We start from the raw sequence: 20468 nt of genomic DNA, 5'->3' as shown, positions 1-20468 counted from the left end.
CCCTGTGCTATACAGTAGAACCTTGTTGTTTATCCATTCTATATATAATAGTTTGCATCTGCTAATCCCAAACTCCCACTCCATCCCTCCCACACCCCCCTTGACAACCACAGGTCTGTTCTCTACGACTGTGAGTTTGTTTCTGTTTTGTAGATAAGTTCATTTGTGTCATAAGAAGTGCATTTAAAAGTAAGAATTCCCAAATTAAACAAACAGAATGGAATACCTATTTTATTGGTATACAGAAGCTTCCAAAAGTCTTCAGAATTCCAAAATAGCTTCATTAAAAAGTTTGTTACGAAAGATTAATGAAAGTTTAGAGACTACAAGACCATAAACAAACGTCCACCAAGTTGATGACCTTACAGACAACACCATGTTTACCTTTAAGGGAAGGCCTTCATTTGGGCCCCTCCCAGAGCTGACTGTACTCTGAAGAATTTTCTAGTAAACTGGTACAATATTCCCTTAAGCAGCCAAGGGGAAACCAAAATTAAAATTTTTAAAAATCTTGCCAAATTCTGAAATTTATTGAAACTGTGTTCTCCACTTTAAACCTCACTCAGAGCAGGCAGATGGGATCCGGGGAGAGCTGGTAGAACCTGGCTAAGGGTGAGAATTCTAACCAGAGTCAACTTTCCCAGATCTTTGTCTGTAGCGCCCAGTCGGGAAAGGAAAACAAAATTTCACGTTGTCCCTTCCTTTCCAAATCCAGATCCATTGGTTACTGATCCATTCTCTCCTGGGGATAGCTATTGCCTTCTTGCTTTTCTCATTTTATGTCCTAAGAGCTTGGCTTGGATTTCCGCCTTCCTGGGACAGGCAGGCTGTGGGTTCTTTCTTTTAGCTATCTTTGAGGGTGACTCCGGATCTTGGGAAGCTAATAACTTTTACACCCTCTTTGAGGATGCCTCTTTGGTCCATGGACTTGTTTAATACTGTCTGAAATATTTACTCTTTGTCCCAACTGAAAACTGACAAGGTATAAATTTAAAAGAATTTTTTTGTAGCTCTGTAAGTCAAAAGGTGGCCAGATTAGAAGCTGATATTCAGAGTCTGCTAGGAAAAATTTTTTAAAGCCTTCTCCCCTAAGCTAAGATAACACTATGTACCCAGAGGGAAAGAAGCAGCAGACTTGGGAGAAGCTCTGAAGGAGTTACAATTTTGTAAGAAACATTGACATTTATAAAGGAAATCTCCATTTGTAAGGGTGTCTCCCTCTCTGTACCGGGAAAATCAGAATGACTCTAAGTCTCTAGAAACTCTTACCAAGGGAAAGGGCCATGACCTTCATCTGCATCACAACCTTGCCCTTGTTTACTGTGTGTTCCTGGTCACCTCCCATGACTGACTCCCCACCCCGACATCTTCTTTTGTCTTTAGCTGAAGATGGTATTTAAGGTGAAGGCTTGGGCCACATGGGAGAGTTAACTCAGTTTTTCTGGATACATCCTGGGTACACAGGAGGTATACCTGTTATTAAACTTTTGTGTGTTTTTCTCCTGTTCATCTGTCTTATATCAATTTAATTATTAGAGCAGCCAAAGAACATAGAAGGGAGGAAGGGAAAATTTTTCCACCCATACATGTGGATTAAATTAGATACTGCAGGTAATAATCCTTATGTAGTAAATGCTCAGCAGAATCTAGTGTTCTTCTCCCCTGACGGACGCAGAAGGTGGTGGTACCAAACAGAACTTGGGTCCACTCGCCCACCAATGTACTGACACTGCATTGTGTTGAAGCAAAATACAGCGTTTATTGCAGGGCCCAGCAAGGAGTATGGGCAGCTCATGCTCAAAAGACCCTGAACTACCCTGGTGGTCTTCTGGGAAGAGTTTTTAAAGGCAAAATTCGGGGTGAGGGCTGCAGGGTGCATGATTTTCCTCTGATTGGTGGGGGAGTGAGGTAACAGGGTAATGTTTCAGGAATCTTGATCAGCAACCTTCTGGTTCCAGCCTGTCTGGGGTCTGTGTGCTGTGTTCAGCATGTAGTCACCATCTACCACCTGGTTGGGGGCCTTAGTTTCTGCAGAACAACTCAAAGACATGCATCATATTTTTAAGTATATCCCTTGAGGAAGAACTAGGACTCTGTTTTATTGCTGAACTGTTTTTTCTTGACTGCTTTTCCTTTGTTTCTGCATTGCCTCACTCCCCTAATTAGTGACAGCTTGAATCTGCTCTTTGGAACTCAGGGAAGGCCTAGGAGACTGAAGCCTTTTTCTACAAACAAGAAATGGGGAACTCAGAGGGGCTTTTGCAGCCAGGAGGGCCCCACAGGATCCTGCTTGGTGTCAGGGGGAGAAGAACCCCAAAGTCATGGGGCCTCCAGCTGCCCCTGGCCAAAAACTTCACAGTTTCTGGGCTCTCTTCCAAGCTCCCAGGTGCTGACTGTGGGATTCCTCCAGGAATTTGCTGGTAAACATCTTAATCTGCTCTGAGAGGCACTGAGCAAAGAGGGAAAATTAACATTTTGGAAGCAAGTGCCTCAGCCATGGGTCTGATGGAAGATATCTGAAAGCCTCTTTATCAGCCCAACTCTGTACTTTTCCAAGTCAAATGCTTCTCAATTTCCAGAGTTCCTGAAAAATCATTCTTTCAGCCTTCCACTGAATAAGCATTTCTTGAGCACCTACTCTGCACCGAGCCCTGCACTAACCACTAAAGAGATGAGAGTGCCTGCTTTCTCTCATTTGTTCAAAGGACATTTCCTGAGTGCCTACTATGCACTGAAAAATTCATTTTTCTTCTACACTTGTGAGCTCTTGGCTGAACCTCCTGTAATAAAGACAGATGAATAAAAGAATAAAAGAAAAATAAACTGACGTTTATTAACATGTATATTTCATGTGTCCATGGGAGATATCCAGAGAAAAATAAGTAATTTCCCAAGGTGACCTGAGCGAGCTGTTTAATACCATCATCTTCAGCAAAAGACAAAGGAAGGTGTAGGGTGGAGACAGTCATGGAAGGTGACCAGGAAAAGCACAAGGGTAAGGTTTGTCATGCAGATTGAAGTCAAACCTTCTCCACTGATAAAAGTTTCTAGAGATTTAAAGCCATCCTTCTTTGTCTGGTACAGAGAGAGAGACATGCTTACAAATGGAGATTTCCTTTAAATGTGAATGTCCCTTACAAAAGGGTGACCACTATTCTGTTTTCAGAGCTTCTCCTGTATCTTCTGTTTCTCAGAATAACCCTTATGTCAAAGAGGCATGTTTTGGGGTGGCATATTCTCCTACCCTTCAAGTGCAAGACCCAGTGGACACAAAGATGGAATTCCTCATCCCTGACCCCGAAGGATTCCATAGTTCCAAGTACAGACAGCAAGAAATACAACAAACACAGAAAAATTACTCCTACTACGTGTCCTCCAGAGCCTTCCTTCACACTGAGTGCTAGTAACATGAGAAAAGGAGCAATATTTTAAGCTATAAGCAGTCATGGAGGAATTCCAGGCTTCCCAGTAAGGGTAATGGAAAATTTGGGAGAGGGGAATGGACCTTCCACAAAATCTTTGAAATTGGACCACATAGGTGATACCTAAATGCCGATTCATCCAACCATTTGACAAATATTTACTGAGTGCCTACTATGCACTAGGAATTATCTAACTAGTGCACAAGTCTTACTTCTCTTTTCCCTTCACTTCAGACAGAGCAGAGGCCATCACACTGGAAATATACAGGCACATCCCAGCATTATACACATGGGTGCCCAAGAAGTATATTGGATACCCTTTTAAGAAAACAACTGCCTTTCTCTCAGGAGACCCATTGCCATTATTAATTCAAGAACATCTTAGAGAAATCACTCCCTGGCAGGGATGTTAGTGTAGGGGTGGAAAATTTTCCCTATTTTCCTTCTAGTTTCTTTGGCTGGTCTAATAATTAAATTGATGTAAGACAGATTAACAGGAGAAAAACAAATTTAATTTTGTATGTACAGGAGCCCCATAAAAATGTGAGACTCAAAGAAATGACCAAAGCAAGAAGATTTACACCTTTTAGACACAGAAACAATAAATTTGTGATGAATTGAAAAGACAGATGGGTTTGGGCTTGGGGTGGTAAACTGGTAAATAAGTGACAAGTTTTGTTTATATAGCATTCTTGGCCCTAAATTCCCTGTATCTGGTGATAAGGTTGCCTCCTACCCTCCTGCTATAGGAAGGGTACCTTCACAAGGAAGATTTATCTCCTGCTTTTGGGACACAAAGGAAGGTCAGAGTGTCCTTTTGTACTGGCTGTTTCTCAAGTACCTATAATTCAAAATAATCAATATGCCAAAATGGCATTTTTTGGGGTGGCATATTCTGCTCCCCTTCCTCAGTTTAGGAAGAAAGTCACTCCCTCTCCTGTCAAAAGCCAGACTGTGCTGCATGGTCATCTCCTGCTTGTCTTTACAGCTGTGGGATAAATAAGCCCCAAACCAGCTTGGCCTCCATTTTAAACTAATGAGGTGGGGCTTCCCTGGTGGCGCAGTGGTTGAGAATCTGCCTGCCAATGCGGGGGACACGGGTTCGAGCCCTGGTCTGGGAGGATCCCACATGCCGCGGAGCAACTGGGCCCGTGAGCCACAACTACTGAGCCTGCGCGTCTGGAGCCTGTGCTCCGCAACAAGAGAGGCCGCGACAGTGAGACGCCCACTCACGGCGATGAAGAGTGGCCCTCACTTGCCGCAACTGGAGAAAGCCCTCACACAGAAACGAAGACCCAACACAGCCATAAATAAATAAATAAATAAATAAATAAAAATTTAAACTAATGAGGTGTGCTAACTAAAGAATGTCACTAAAACCATGCAAAACCCTGCAGGGCCCTCCTGGGTACAAAGTCCTCTCCATGCCCTCTCATCTCTTATTTGTAGAAAAAGGCTTTATTTATAGTCTCCTAGGCTTTCCCTGAGTTCCAAAGAGAAGACTCAAGCGGTCACTAATTAGGAAAGTGAGGGCATGCAGAAACAAAGGAAAAGTGGTCAAGAAACAATAGTTCAGGGACTTCCCTGGTGGTCCAGTGGTTAAGACTCCACGCTCCCAATGCAGGGGACCTGGGTTCAATCCCTGGTCAGGGAACTAGATCCTACATTCCGCAACTAAAAGATCCCGCATGTGGCAACGAAGATCCCGCGTGTCACAACTAAAACCTGGCCCAGCCAAATAAATAAATTAAATTAAATAAATAAATATTAAAAAAAAAAGAAACAATAGTTCGGAAATAAAACAGAGACTCCTAGCTCCTCCTCAAGGGATATCCTCAACAATCTGACGTGTATCTTTGAGTTGTTCTGCAGGAACTAAGGCATCCGCACCAACCCAGGTGGACGATGGTGACTACATGCCAAACACAAGCACACAGACCCCAGACTGGTTGGAACCAGAAGGTTGATGATCAAGATTCCTGAAACACTACGCTGTTACCTCACTCTCCCACCAATCAGAGGAAAGTTATGCACCCTGCAGCCCTCACTCCACATGGTGCGTTTAAAAGCTTTTCCCTGAAAGCCATGGGGGAGTTCAGGTCTTTGGAGCATTAGCTGCCCATTAGCTGGCTTGGCCCTGCAATAAACGCCGTACTTTCCCTCACCACAACCCAGTGTCAGTACAGTGACTTTGCTGCATAGCAGGCAAGTGAGTGGACCTAAGTTTGGTTCAGTAACAGTTAGGACCTCTGATCTACAGCCAGTTGGCCACAAGCACAGATGGCAACCTGGACGTGCAGGTGGTGTATGAATTTGGGGTGGGGTGGGGTGGGCGGGTGTGATAGTATTGTAGAACTGAGCCCTTATCCTTTGGGATCTGATGCGATCTCCAACGTCAGTACTGAGTTGAACTGTAGGACACCCAGCTGGTGTCGGAGACTTGCTCGGTGGTGTGAGGAGGAAAAACCCACACACTGGAATTGGTGCAGAATCCTACAATGACATCTTTTTTTTTTCTTTCTGACTCAGTTCTTGCCCAGCCCTACCACATAGCCGGGCTCAATGAGTTTGCGAAAACAGAAATTGAAAAGACAGAATAAGGCAGCCCACAGCTGCATGTCAAGGCGTAGAGTCAAAGCACAGTATTGTACAGATGCCAGAGACGGGAGCAGACAGGCCAGGCAGTCTTCCCGGGGCCCCTCCCATCTGTCCACAAGGGCTCCCTGCTTACCTGGGCTTTGTACTGGGATTCTTTGTTCTTTTTATCATAGAATTTTCAAAATAAACATAGAAGTAGGGAGAATCATATAATGAACCACCCCCCCCCCAACCATGTATCCATCACCGGCTTCAATAATTACCCACATTGTTCATCTAATTTCACCCTCTCTTCTTTTTCCCAGAATATTTTAAAGCAAATATTTCACCATATCATATCATTTCACCCATAAATACTTGTTTGTATTACCAACAGATAAGGCCTTTAAAAGTATATAACTACAAAATTATTATCACATGTAATAAAAATAAAAGTAATTCCTTCAAGGGCCAAATTTCTCCAACTGCCTCAATTTTGTTCTAATCAGGATCCAAATATAGTCATTGCATTTAGTTGATATGTCTCTTAAACCTCTTTGAATCTGTAACAGTCCCTTTCTCCCATTTTTCCTCTGGAAAAATCAGGCTATTTGTCTAGTAGAATTTCCTGCCTCCTTGTAAAGTCCTTTCATGGGTTCCTCTAACCTTTGGATTTCCTGTGAGCCAGAAATCCAATCTGGATGCTTGATTATATTCAGGTTGAATGATTTTGGCAGAAAGCATTCATAGGTGGTCCTGGGTATTTCCTATTGCATCACACACCAGGAACGCATAATTTGAGTGGGGTTATGTCTCCCCATATAAAATCCCTCATTAACCTTTTACCTGTTGGTATTAGCATCTAATGGTGGTTCTTAACTAGGTCGTGAGAGGTCGCAAAATTCCAGCTGACCTTTAAAAGACAGGATTGCTCTGAGCTGAGTCTCAGGGCCTAACTTTATATATAAGGTTAGACGTAGGTGTCTCACCCTCTGAACACAGCCTGAAGACGTATTTCATTTAAAATTAAGTGTTTTTGGGGACTTCCCTGGCAGCCCAGTAGTTAAGACTCTGCACTTCCACTGCAGGGGGCACAGGTTCAATCACTGGTTGGGGAACTAAGATCTCACATGCCACACGGCGTGGCCAATAAATAAATAAATAAATAAATAAATAAATAAATAAATAAAAATAATAAAATAAAATTAAGTGTTTTTTTAAACAGTTGAGCCAATATTTTAATGTGGGGGTAGTGCACATTTTAAAAATGCATATTTCCAGACTCTTTTGAAAAATCAGGAATCCAGCAGTGCTGGGTCAGCCCTTCCACAGGGCGGCAGTCTACAGGATCTGACTAGTGGCCGACACCCTAGAAGCAGTGTGTGCTCCTGGGTCTCCATGTCCCTGCCACACCCTCCCGTATCCCCAAAGCTGAGATTGAGACTCAGAGGCTTCTACTTGCTGTGCTGTTTTCCTTATGATAGAGAAATTGTTCTCTGTGCCAAGGCCTCCATCAAAAGTTGTAAACCAAAAGATATACCAGAAGGGAAGCTGGTTTACTTTACTTTACTAAGAAAATTAGTAAAGAGAACATTTTCTTGTGAAAATGACTTTTTATTTTTTTAATGAGAATAGTCAAATAAAGCATATCTGTGTTAAAAGAATATGACTTGAGATGCTATTGGGTTTCTGCCAGCCCAGTTTGTTCATTAATTTCTAGGCCATTGAGTTTGCATACATGTTTACTCTCTCCCTCAATAATATCATTCCCATGACTTCAGCTACTATCTTGTTATGAACTGAATTGTGTTCCCCCCAAATTCATGTTGAAGCCCTAACCCCCCAGTGCAGAATGTGACTATATTTGGAGACAGGACCATTAAAGAACTGATTACGTTAAAATGAGGTAATATGTGTGGGCTCTAATCCAGTATGACTGGTGTCCTTATAGGAAGAGCAGATTAGGACAGAGAGAGAGATACCAAGTGATGCCGAAAGCTCGGCCTCTGTGCACCAGTGCCAAATCGAATCTCAGAGACAGAGTTTTGGGTGAAGTAGAAAAGAATAGCTTTATTGCTTTGCCAGGCAAAGGGGGACACAGCAGGCTCGTGCCCCTCAAAATTATGTGTCCCAACCTGGGGAAATTTGGTGAGGTGTTTTAATAGTAATGGTTCAAGGGTGGGGTTTCTGATAAGGATCAGGGTGTGTGCAGGGTCTGCACTCCTTTAATCTGGTCTCAGGTGGTCTCCTGATGAGCTTCTCTGGTTCTCGAGGAATGAAGAATGCTTCATCAAGTAGTTAAAATCTTCCATTCGTTGGGGGTTTTAATTTTGTAATGAGCTCAAAGATATTGCTATGTGTATCCCTTGAGGCAGAGCCAGGACCCTTCCCCAAGGCTGCACTATTGTTTCTTGGCGGCTCCTCCCCTGTCTCTGCATCCCCTCCCTTCCCTGATCAACAACTGTTTGAACCTGCCCTTAGGAACTCAGGGAAGGTCATGGAGGCTGGGGTCTATTCCCTACAAACAAGAAATGGGGGACACAGAAAGGCTTTTGTGCCCAGGAGCCCCACAGGGTCCTGCTTGGTTTCACAAGAGTGTATGTTCACAGAGAGATGATCATGTGAAGAAGCAGCAAGAGGGTGGCCTTCTGCAAGCCAAGAAGAGAGGCCTCAGAGGAAACTAACCAAGAGGCACCTTGATCTTAGACTTCCAACCTTCAGAACTATGAGCAAAAAAATGTCTGTTGTTTAAGTCACCCAGTCTGTGGTATTCCGTTATGGCAGCCCTAGCAAACTTATACACATCTCTATGATGAAGATCCCAAATCCATGTGCCCAGCTCACATGACTGCCCTAAGCCCCAGACCAGAATATCCAACAGCCTGCATTGTAGCTACAAGCAAAAATCTCACAGATTTGAGCCAAGGTGCAGAGGCAGGAATTGACTATGTTGGGAGGATACAGGGGTAGATAGATTAGAGAGTAAAGAGAAAGAAGTCTGGACAAGTAGGTTGCAGGGAGATTGTGAAGTGCCAAGACGCAGTAGGTTTTCTGGAGGCCGCCAAAGATTTCAAAGTGCCTTTTGTGTGATCAAACAACTGGGGTACTGCTGCTTGCCACTTACAAAAGCAACACTCACAGATATTGGTAGAAACGAAAGGTACCTTTAATCAGAATGCTGGCAATCTGGGGAGATGGTGGATCCAACATCCCCCCCAGAACCACCTCTGAAGATTCTGCCCGGGCATGAAAGTTTTAAAGGGAAGAAGGGAAGCAATCTCAGTTAATCATTGAGATACAAGGTCAGAGTTGTCACCATCCCCCATTGCGTTCAGGCTTTTGTGCAGGCTCGTTGACTTCTTGTCTATGATCTTCCTCTAGTTGTTATCTTGTTCACGCAGTTTGTTCGGGAGATTACTGAAGGGGAAGCTAAGGAAGAGGTCTGGTCATCTCTTAATTACTTATTCTTCACTTCTACTTCTTTGATCTACAGAAAGCATGGAAAGGTAGGCAAGGTATTTTATGATTAAAAGCTTTGAAAGGTGTGCTTGGGTCAGAGATGAGTAGATCATGGGGGTAACTAGTTTAAAATTTACTTACAATATAGCTTTGCTAAAGTGACAAGAAAAGGGGCTTTCTGCTGAGGGCAGTTTCCTGCAAAGAGCTGCTTATATTTGGAGAAGATTAATCATGTAACTGTTACCTTTCCTTATTAGGAACTGTCTGACATGCTTTAAAAGAATGTTTTGTTGTGTTTTTATCCTTAGTCCTACCAACCAAACATAGCAGCCTACGATAAACATTTTTTGATTTCACCTGACTGAAGTCATCCCACATGGAAACAAAAGGGCAGCACAGACCTGAATTAGCATTTTGCCAGACTGTGCAAACAAACACCATTTCATGTTCTAACTAACTGCCCCAGGGGAAAAAGGCCTGGGTTTGGGCCCAAGTCAGGGTGGGGATATAGCATACAAGCCCAGGGGAAGAGTGAATTCTACCTGGGTCAGGTTAGGCATTGGGCCACAGGTGGAGATGGGGAAGTTCATACTTGAACACCACTCCCAAACGGGTAGCAATAAGAAAAGAAAATACAAGAAAGAGATACCCAAAGAAAACATAATGAGACTCAAAAGCAAGGGAAGCATCTTTGTGAACTAGAAAGAGAACAGAAATGCAGAGCACTGAGTGAAATCAGTGTAACAAGGAAGAGGCCTAGAACTAGACTCACAGATTAAAGCCAGGCTTCGGGGTCGGGGGTGAGGGGATGAGGGAGAAGATGAGGAGGGCTCAATTTAGAAAAGGGGTAGGGGAAGAAATGGCCCATTGCCTGTGACTATAGCTGTATCAGAACTTTTGGGGTTAAGGCGTGTCAACTGAAAAAAATGCACAACCTGAAAGTTGAGAGCTACATTTTATTCGGCAGATTTTTCTGAAGACCTAAGCCCCGGAGACAGACTCTCAGATACCTCTGAGGGACGGCTCCAAAGAGGCAAAGGAGGAGCCTGGATTGGTAGGAGTTTTTGCAAGAAAGATCAGGTAATTGGAACTTCAAAAGATTACTGTTAATTAAAAAAAAACCCAGGTATCTCAAGTTAATGAATTTAGTGCTTTTCTATGTATGGGAATATGCAAGAGTCTGGGCTCATTGAAATCATTCCTTTGCTATGCACCTTAGCTATCTGGGGCCAGTATCCTGTTCTTTTCCATCCTGAGTCCCTTCAGGCTCACCATAGAGGGTGGCTACAGTGGCTGATGGCTTGAAGGCCGCATCTCTGTTTGCCGATGTGGCAGGCGGCATTCTTGGTCCACAGGAGGTAGGATGGTAGGGAGGACAAAGGCTCAGTGGCTTGCCCCTCGCTGCCCCACTACCACTATCTCAGTTGGCTTCAATGGTGAATTCTATTAAATACTTTAAAAAGAAATAATAACAGTATTGCACAAATTCTTTCAGAAAATAGGGGAAGAAGAAACATTTCTTCACTTGCTTTATGAGGTTAGCATCACCTTGATTTCAAAACAAGCAAAGACATTTCCAGAAAAGAAAAGTACAGATCAATATTCGTCATGAATGTAGATGCAAAAATCCATCCTCCAAACAATAGTGATTGATCAAATGAACAACATGTGTAAAAATATATATATATATACTACATCATGACCAAGGAGGGTATATCCTAGGAAGTCAAGTTTGATTTAATAGTCAAAAAAATCCATCAAAGCAATCACTTTGAGAAACAGCTTGGCAGTTTCTCAAAAAGTTAAATATAGTACTGCCATGTAGCCCAACAATTCCACTCCTAGGTATCTATCCAAGGGAAATGAATACGCTCACACAAAAATGTGCACATAAATGTTCACAGCAGCATTATTCATAAAAGTAAAAAACTGGAAACAACCCAGAGGTCCATCTACTAGTGAATGGACAAAATATGTATATCCACACAGTGGAACATTATTTACCAATTAAAGAACAAACTATTGACACATGCTACATTATGGATAAAACTAAAAAATAGTACGCTAAGTGAAAGAAGCCAGATGCAAGAGACCACATGTTGATGATTCCACTTGTATGTGAAAGGTCCAGAAAAGACCAATGTATGTATAGAGAAAGTAGATTAGTAGTTGCCCAGGAATGAAGGGAGGTCAAGGATTGACTAAAATGGGCATGAGAGATCTTATGAGGGGAATGAAGATGTTCTAAAAGTAATTTATGGTGATGGTTGCACCACTCAGTAAAGTTATTAAAAATCATTGAGTTGTGTGAAATTCACTTGAAAGGGGTGAATTTCATGTAATGCAAATTTATTTATAACTTAAACTTATTCTAAAAATCAATCAAAATAATTCACATTAATAGAATGGAGAAAAACCATGTGATCTTAATAGATACTGAAGAAGCATTTGACAAATTTCAACATTTATTCATGGTTTAAAATGGAAAAAACAAAAAACACCTCTCAGAAACCTAGTTCTTCAACCTAATAAAGGGTCACCAAGAAAAGACTACAGATTGCATTTTATTTCTGGTAAAAGACGGAATGCTTTCCCCCTAAAATTTGGAATGAGGCAAAAGTGTCCATTCTCTTCACTTCTACTCAGTTTTTTACTGGCAGTCCTAGCCAATGTGAAGAGACAAGCAAAAGAGATAAAAGGCATAAATCTTGAAAATGAAGAATTAAAATTGTCTCTTTTCACAAATGACATTATTTTCTATGTAAATGATCCTAAGAACGCTACAAAATGTCTGCTAGAATATGTAAATTTAGCAATGTCACAGAATAAAAAGCCAATAAACAAAAATAAATTTCATTTCTATATACTAGTGTTGAATAATTGGAAAATAAAACTTTAAAACATTATTAGTAATGTTATTACTAATTAACTGATTAATTAACTTAATTAACTAATGTTATTACTAATTAATGTTATTACTAATAATAACATTAATGTTATTATTAGTAACATTATTAGTAATGTAGTAATAGCATCAAAAAACACTTAGGAACAAATGTAACAAAATATGTGCAAGACATGTACATGGAAAGGTGAAAACTTTGCTAAAAAAAAAGAAAGAAAGAAAAAAGATAGAAATATACCATGGCCATGGATTGGAAGACAATACTGTTAATGTGTCCATTACCCTAAAATTAATCTATAGATTTGACTCAGTGTCAAGAATATTCCAACAGGGTTCTTTGGAGAAACTGACAAGCTTGGTCTAAAATCTATATAGAAATGTCAAGGATATAGGATAATCAAAACATTCCTGAAAAAGAATAAAGTTGGAGGGCTTGCACTCCCTGATATCAAGACACACTGTAAAGCCACAGGTAATCATGATAGTGTAGTACTGACATTAAGTGTAAACAAGTAGGTCAGTGAAACGTAAAATAAATGCAGTGGGTTGAATAGTGCCCTTTCCTCCAAAAATTTGTGTCCACCTGAAGCCTCAGAATGTGACTTTATTTGGAGATAGGGTCTTTGATGATGTAATTAACTGAAGGGTCTGGAGATGAGATCATCCTGGAATTAAGGTGGGCCCTAAATTCAATGACTGGTGCCCTTACAAGATGAAGAGAGGACACATAGACACAGGGGAGAAGGCCATTTAAGATGGAGACAGAAGTTGGAGTGATGCTGCCATAAGCCAAGAGCCACCAGGATCCAGAAGACACAAGGAAAAACACTCCCCTAGAGCCTTTGTAAGGAGGTTGGCTCTGCAGCACTTGATCTCGGGCTTCTGGTGTCCAGAACTGTGAGAGAATAAGTTTCTGTTGTTTGAAGCCACCAAGTTTATAACAATTTATTGCAGCAGCCCCAGGAAACTAATTCAGTAGTGAACCAGAATAGAACTACATATATATAGTCAATTGATTTTCAACAATACAATTCAATGGGGAAAGAATAACCTTTTCAAGCGATGGTGCTGAAACAACTAGATATTCAGATTTTTAAAAAAAAAACCCTCAACCTCTACCTCACAGCATACATAAAATTTATTTGAAATGGATCATACACCTAAAACCTAAAACCATAAAATTTCCAGAAGAAAATAGAAGATAAAATATTTATGACCTTGTAGTAGGCAAAGATTTAAGGCACAAAAAGCACTAGCCATTAAAAACTGGACGTCTTAAAAATTTAAAAAAACGTATTCAAAAGACATCATTAAGAAAGTAAGAAAACAAGCTACAGACCACAAGAAAATATTCACGGTACATATATCTGACAAAGGATTTCTATCCAAAATATGCTAAGAATTCTTAAAATTCAAAAGTAAAAAAAAAGGAAGATGGCTCCTCAGGACACGAGTCTACCATCTTCTGAAGCCAGCTGGGAGCCTTGCTGCTTGTGGCCTGCGGGCCCCAGATGGGGGAATTTTGGGGTAAGGCCCGGGCAGCTGCTGGGACCACTTTCCCTCAGACTTTTCCCTTCAGAATTCCCTGAAGCAGCGCTGGCTGCCACTTGGCAAATGGAGCACGGAATTGACATCTGGGAGCTGAAGGGCTCAGTACAGTAGGACTGATGTCAAATTGAGGAAAAAGAACCAAAAAATCTGTTTGCTCTTATCCAAAAGTGGGACATTCACAGGGAGAAGAGAAAGTTTCCACTTGGTTCCTAAAATCACCAAAAGCCCCATCCCAGAATTCAGCCCAGTTGGTTGATGCCAAGGCAAAAAGGCATCCTTCTAATGGTTAGAGATGATCAATTGCTATTCACGGTTTCACGGTGGCCTTTTAATGGCTCTACAGCTATTTTGTGAAGACACGAGGAAGAATGATGAAATCCTCTATGTGAAAGCATTTGTGCTCTTATATCAGGTGGGAAAAAGTCAGACAATTGTCACCTTATGGTAAAAGAAACCCAAGGGAAAAATCTGTCATACAGGAAGAAAGGAAAGGGAACAAGGTTTAGGATATGGTGCTCCAACCTCTGGCCAAGCTGGCTGTCCCAGCTGCTCCAGCTGTTATGCCAATATACCCACCCCTCCCACTGCCTCTCTTTCCCATCCAGCCCCAGTTCCCGACACTGGGGCTCAGGAAGCTGTGGTACTGGCTCCCCCTCATTGTAAAATCCTGTGTTAGTTCCTGGGACACAGGGACCTGGTCTGGTATCGCCATCTAAGACCCAACAGGGCACCCAATTTGGGCCAGGAGCCACTCCCAGGGCAGGGCAATTTCCCTTCCGTCATTGTCCTGTAGGGGGCCTAAATGCAGTGCGAGCTTGGACTCCATAACAGCTATACTAAACAACAGATCTTCAATGTAGATGAAATGCCTTATATTGGAAGAAGATGCCATCTAGGACTTTCATAGCTAGAGAGGAGAAGTCAATGCCTGGCTTCAGAGATTCTAAGGACAGGCAGACTGTCTCATTAGACTAATGCAGCTAGTGACTTTAAGTTGAAGCCAATGCTCATTTACCATTCCCAAAGTCCTAGTACCCTTAAAAATTGTGCTAAATCTACCCTGCCTGTGCTCTATAAATGGAACGACAAGCCCTGGATGACATGACATCTGTTTACAGCGTGGTTTACTGACTATTTTAAGCTCACTGCTGAGACCTACTGTTCAGAATAAAAGATTCTTTTCAAACTATTACTGCTCATTGACAATGCACCTGGTCACCCATCATCTGATGGAGACATACAGTGACATTAATGTTGTTTTTATGCCTGTTAACACAATGCCTGCAGACTATGGATCAAGGAGTTCTTTCAACTTTCAAGTCTTACTATTTAAGAAATACATTTCATAAGGCTATAGCTGCCATAGATAGAGATTCCTCTGATGGAACTGGGCAAAGTCCATTGAAAACCTTTCAGAAAGGATTCACCATTCTAGATGCCATTAAGGACATCCATGATTCATGGGAAGAGGTCCAAATATCAACATGAACAGGAGTGTGGAAGAAGCTGAGTCCAGCCTTCATGGATGACTTGGAGGGGTTCAAGAATTCAGTGGAGGAAGTCACTGCAGATGTGGTGGAAACAGCAGGAGAACTAGAATTTAGAAGGGCAGCCTAAGGATGTGACTAAATTGCTACAGTCTCATGATAAAACTTGAATGGATGAGGACTTGCTTCTTATGGATGAGCAAAGAAAGTGGTTTCTTGAGATGGAATCTGTGAAGATTGTTGGAACAACAACAAAGGATTTAGGATATGACATCAACATATTTGATAAAGCAGTGACAGGGTTTGAGAGGATTGACTCCAATTTTGAACGAAGTCCTACTTTGGGCAAAATGCTGTCAAACAGCATTGCAAGCTACAGAGAAATCATTCATGAAAGGAAGAGTCAATGGATGCAGCAAACTTCAGTGCTGTCTTATTTTAAGAAATTGTCATGGCCACCTCAGCCTTCAGCACCCATCACCCTGATCAGTCAGTAGCCTTCAACATAGAGGCGAGACCCTCTACAACAAAAAAGATTGTGAGTTGTTGAAGGCTCAGATGAGGGTTAGCTTTTTTCAGCAAGAAAGTATTTTTTTAGTTAGGGTATGTACATTGTTTTATTTTATTATTATTATCTTCTTTTTTGGCTGAGCCGCACAGCTTGTGGGATCTTAGTTCCCCCACCAGGGATTGAAGCCAGGGCCCCGGCAGTGAGAGCGCAGAGTCCTAACCACTGGACTGCCAGGGAACTCCCTGTACATTGTTTTAGACTTAATGCTGTTGCACACATAACAGACTGCGGTATAGCATAGACGTAACTTTTATATGCACCGGGAAACAAAAAAATTCACGTTGACTCGCTTTATTGCAGTATTCGCTCTATTGTGGCGGCCTGGAACCAAAGCCACAGTACCCTGAAGCAGGCCTGTACTAAGTTTTGGTGTAATCGGTTGCTCATAATGTAGTCAGCGATGGGCAAAAGCATTAAACCTGAGACCCAGGGCTGAGTCTCAGTTCCTGCTCCTCCCCTGGTTGCTGTGTCGCTCTACACTGTAAACCTGGTCATCATCCTAGTCAATTCAGAATCAATAACAAGGATCCCATAGACTGGGTAGCTAAGCCAACATTTACTTCTCACATTTCTGGAGGCTGGAAACCCAAGACCAAGGCGCCAGCAGATCCAGTGTCTGCGTGAGAGCTGCCTTGTCGCTGTGTCCTCACGTGCTGGAGAGAGAGCTCTGATCTTTCTCCTACGAGGACACTCATCCCATCATGGGGCCCTCAATCTCCTAATTTTATATAAACTTAATTATCTCCCAAAGACCCCACCACCTAATACCATCCACTGGGGGTAAGGACTTCAACATATGAATTTGGGGGGTGGAGGGAGGAACATAACAGTTGTCTTTTTTTAAAAAATAGCATGAAAATACTACTTGCCTCACAAGTTTGTTTAAAGGGTCAAGCGTGTACAGAGCACGCAGTGTCGGGCAAGGCCCAGAGAAGAGTCTTAATAAATAAATGCCAGCGTCTTCTCTGGCCACACTTTTCCCACCCCATTGTCCCACCTGGCAGTGGACTGTCCCCAGTGTCAGATGGACTTGGAGTGGCTGCCCGCAGGGTTGCTGCAGGAATCATATGGGAGTGTGTCTGGGGAGGCTTTGTAAACCAAAGCACCACGTAAGGGCTGTCATTAGCGGGTCAGGGCCTGTCTCAGGACAATGTGCGCTGTGGGTTCCTCTAGGGAGGCTCAAATTGGGGCACCCCAGGAGTCACTGCACTCACGTGGATGGATAGAGAGTGGCGGAAAGACTTGTCCCCACTGCTGACATCAGGCCCACACGTTACCTATTGCCAAAGAGTTGGGGCTTTATAAAGCTCAAACTCCAAAGTAGAGAAAGGCATGTGACTCCACAGTTAGGAGACACTGAGGTCACTGCATGGGTCAAAGATGCAGAGAGGAAGCAAAAATGCCAAAAATAAAAGACCCTTCCTAACCACTTCCAAAGAAAGCAGCGGAGTTTCGCTGCTCTGTGAGGTCTGCGCCCTGCCCTGAGCCGTCCAGGGGCTCTGCCCTTGGGTCCTCCTGAAATGGGAGCCGGGCTGGGCAGACTCAGGTCCAGTAAGCAAGCAACCCTCTGAAATCATGTCCTGGGAGCAGACGAGGAAATACGCAAACCGGGAGGGAAAGAGGAAAGAAAACAACAATGACTTGGTCAAATTATGCCACAAGTCCCTATTTGCAAAGTTTGGCTCTCTGAAAATTTTGTCTCAAAATCTGATTTTCCTTTTTCCCCACCTCTATTCCTTTATTCCCAAATACCTGGAGAAAGCCATGAATGAATACACTTTAAGCAGGCTATACAGCAACGAAACTGAATGAAGAACAACTATATAAATCAATGTGGATCAACGTTAGGCGTATAACATTGAACGAAAAAAGTATGTCACAAAACTAGGATGTACAGCCATTCTAATAAACCTCAAAATAAATAGGACTGAACAATTACCATTTACAGATTCATATTCACAACAAAACTATTTTTAAAAAGGTAAAATAGTGATATAAGTTCAACTTTGAATATTTGTTACCTCTGGGAGGGAGGGGGTAGATAGGGAAAAAGTACACAGGTGATGTACTTTCATGGCTAACACTGTTATTCCTGAGGTGGGTAGTGGGCTCACAGACTCATGTCATTGTTATGTTCCATAACCTACATGTTTCACAGACTCTCTTAAAATCTGGATTCCTGTTATGCAATTTTCCTATAATATTTTCCATAGAAGTGAATATAAACATATTAAAGAATTTTGAAAAAGTAAAAAAAAAAAATTTAACGGAGAGATGGCAAAAGATGTGAAGAGAGATGTCAAAAAAGAAAATACATAAATGGCCAATAAGTCCATGAGAAGATGTTCAGCATAATTAGTCATCAGGGAAGTGCAAATTGAAACTGCAATGAGATACCACTGCACACCTAATAGAATGGCTAAAATTTAAAAGACTGATAATATCAAGTGTTAGGATAAGAAGCAACTGGAACTCTCATTCACTACTGGTGGAGTGTAAAATAGTATAAACATTTGGAAAACAATTTGACAGTTCTTATAAATATATACTTACCGTATAATCCTGCAATTATACTTTTAGGTGTTTACCCAAGAAAGATGAAAACATATGCACACAGACACCAAAAAAAATACTTATACACAAATGTTCCTACCAGCTTCATTCATAACATATTCATTAAAAAAGTGGAAACAGCACAGATGTCCAGCAACAGATAAATGGATAAACAAATTGTAGTATAGCCATATAATAGAATACTACTCAGAAATAAAAAGGAATGAACTACTGATACACACCACAGCATAGACGAATCTCAAAAACATTATCTTAAGGGAAAGCAGCAAGTCAAGAAAAGGTGTATATTGAATGGTTGCCTTCCTAAGAAGTTCTAAAAACAGGCACAGTTAATCTGTAGTGATGGAAATAAGATCCATGGGAGCCTGGAATGGTTGATGGGGTGGAATGACTGGAAAGGGATACAAGGAAAACTTATGGGGTGCTATAAATGCAGTTATCCTGACTGACGTGGTGTACGGTGTATGCAATTATCAAACTCATCCAACTGTGTATTTGTGGTATGTAAATTATACCCCAATAAGGTTGATTAAAAATTGATTTCATCCGTGAGTTTTTTGTTTCCTTAAGGTCCCAAACTAGTAGGCACTTTCCATAATGAATGTCTTGGATGTCATTTACAGGCAGACCCTGGAGATATTGTGAGTTTAGTTCCAGACCACCACAATAAAGTGAATGTCACAATAAAAGTGAGTCACATGAATTTTTTTGGTTTCCCAGGGCATATAAAAGTTATCCTTACACTACAGTGAAGTCTATTAAGTGTGCAATAGTATTATGTCTAAAAAATGTACATACCTTAATTTAAAAATACTTTATTGCTAAAAAATGCTAACCATTATCTGACCTTCAGAGAGTCATAATCTTTTGGCAATGGTAATATCAAAGATCACTGACCACAGATCACCATAACAAACGTAATAATTATGAAAAAGTTTGAAATATTTCAAGAATGAGAACAAATGCTGTTGGAAAAACGGCACCGATAGCCTTGCTCGATGCAGGGTTGCCACAAAACTTCAATTTGGAAAAAATGCAGTATCTGTGAAGCACAGTAAAGTAAAGTACAGTAAAAAGAGGTATGCCTGTATATGAATTGCTGAAGATAACACAGAGCAGCAGCAAAGCAGGAAAAAAAAAAAAAAAACCCACAGGCAGCATCATGACCTTGATGGATTTTGCAAGTCCTATAAGTCCTGCTAAGGTATTTGAACTTCACCCGATGTTAGAGGCAGTAATATGATAGCTAAGTTTTATGGGTTCTTTTTGAAACCATTACATTTATATTGTTGACAGACGTTTTCAGGGAAATATATTTATTTAAAAATATAAGCTATGGACACTGAAGCTGACACATTCTAACCAGGAGGTATGAAATTTATACCCAGCTGGATTAGCAGCCCATCCAAACAAATTCTGCTCCTCAGTGTGTATTGACACAAGTGTTTTATGTATAGTGTCTAATTTTATTTACACAACAGCACTGAAACGTAAGTGTGTTATATCAGCTCTTACCACATAACAAAACTACCCCAAAACTAATGGCTTTAAAAAAAATAACCACTTCCTTAGCTCACTGTTCTGCAGGTAGATAGTTTGGGCTGGGCTCATCTGGGAGATTCTTCTAGCCTCCACTGGGTTTGAGGCAGGAAAGACAGGGCCAGGTCCAAAGACATCTTCCTCATGCATAGGCATTAGGCACAAGGCAAAGCCACCTCCTTGTTTTACACTTAATGAGGCCATGATGCATGGGGGAATAGCATCAAAAACAGAAACTTTGTAGCACTGAGCAAGAAACTCTGACCTTGAAAACCCTAGAACATGAACAAATAAAAATGCACAGGTTGCCGATACATTTAAGTCCCCTAAATATGAACCTTCAAGTTGCAAACTTTCAAAGATGTGAATGTGCATCTGGTTCC

The sequence above is a fragment of the Balaenoptera physalus genome (genome assembly GCF_965194825.1).
Source record: "Balaenoptera physalus genome assembly, chromosome: 2".
NCBI lineage: Eukaryota > Metazoa > Chordata > Mammalia > Artiodactyla > Balaenopteridae > Balaenoptera > Balaenoptera physalus.
This window is presented reverse-complemented; position numbering follows the sequence as displayed.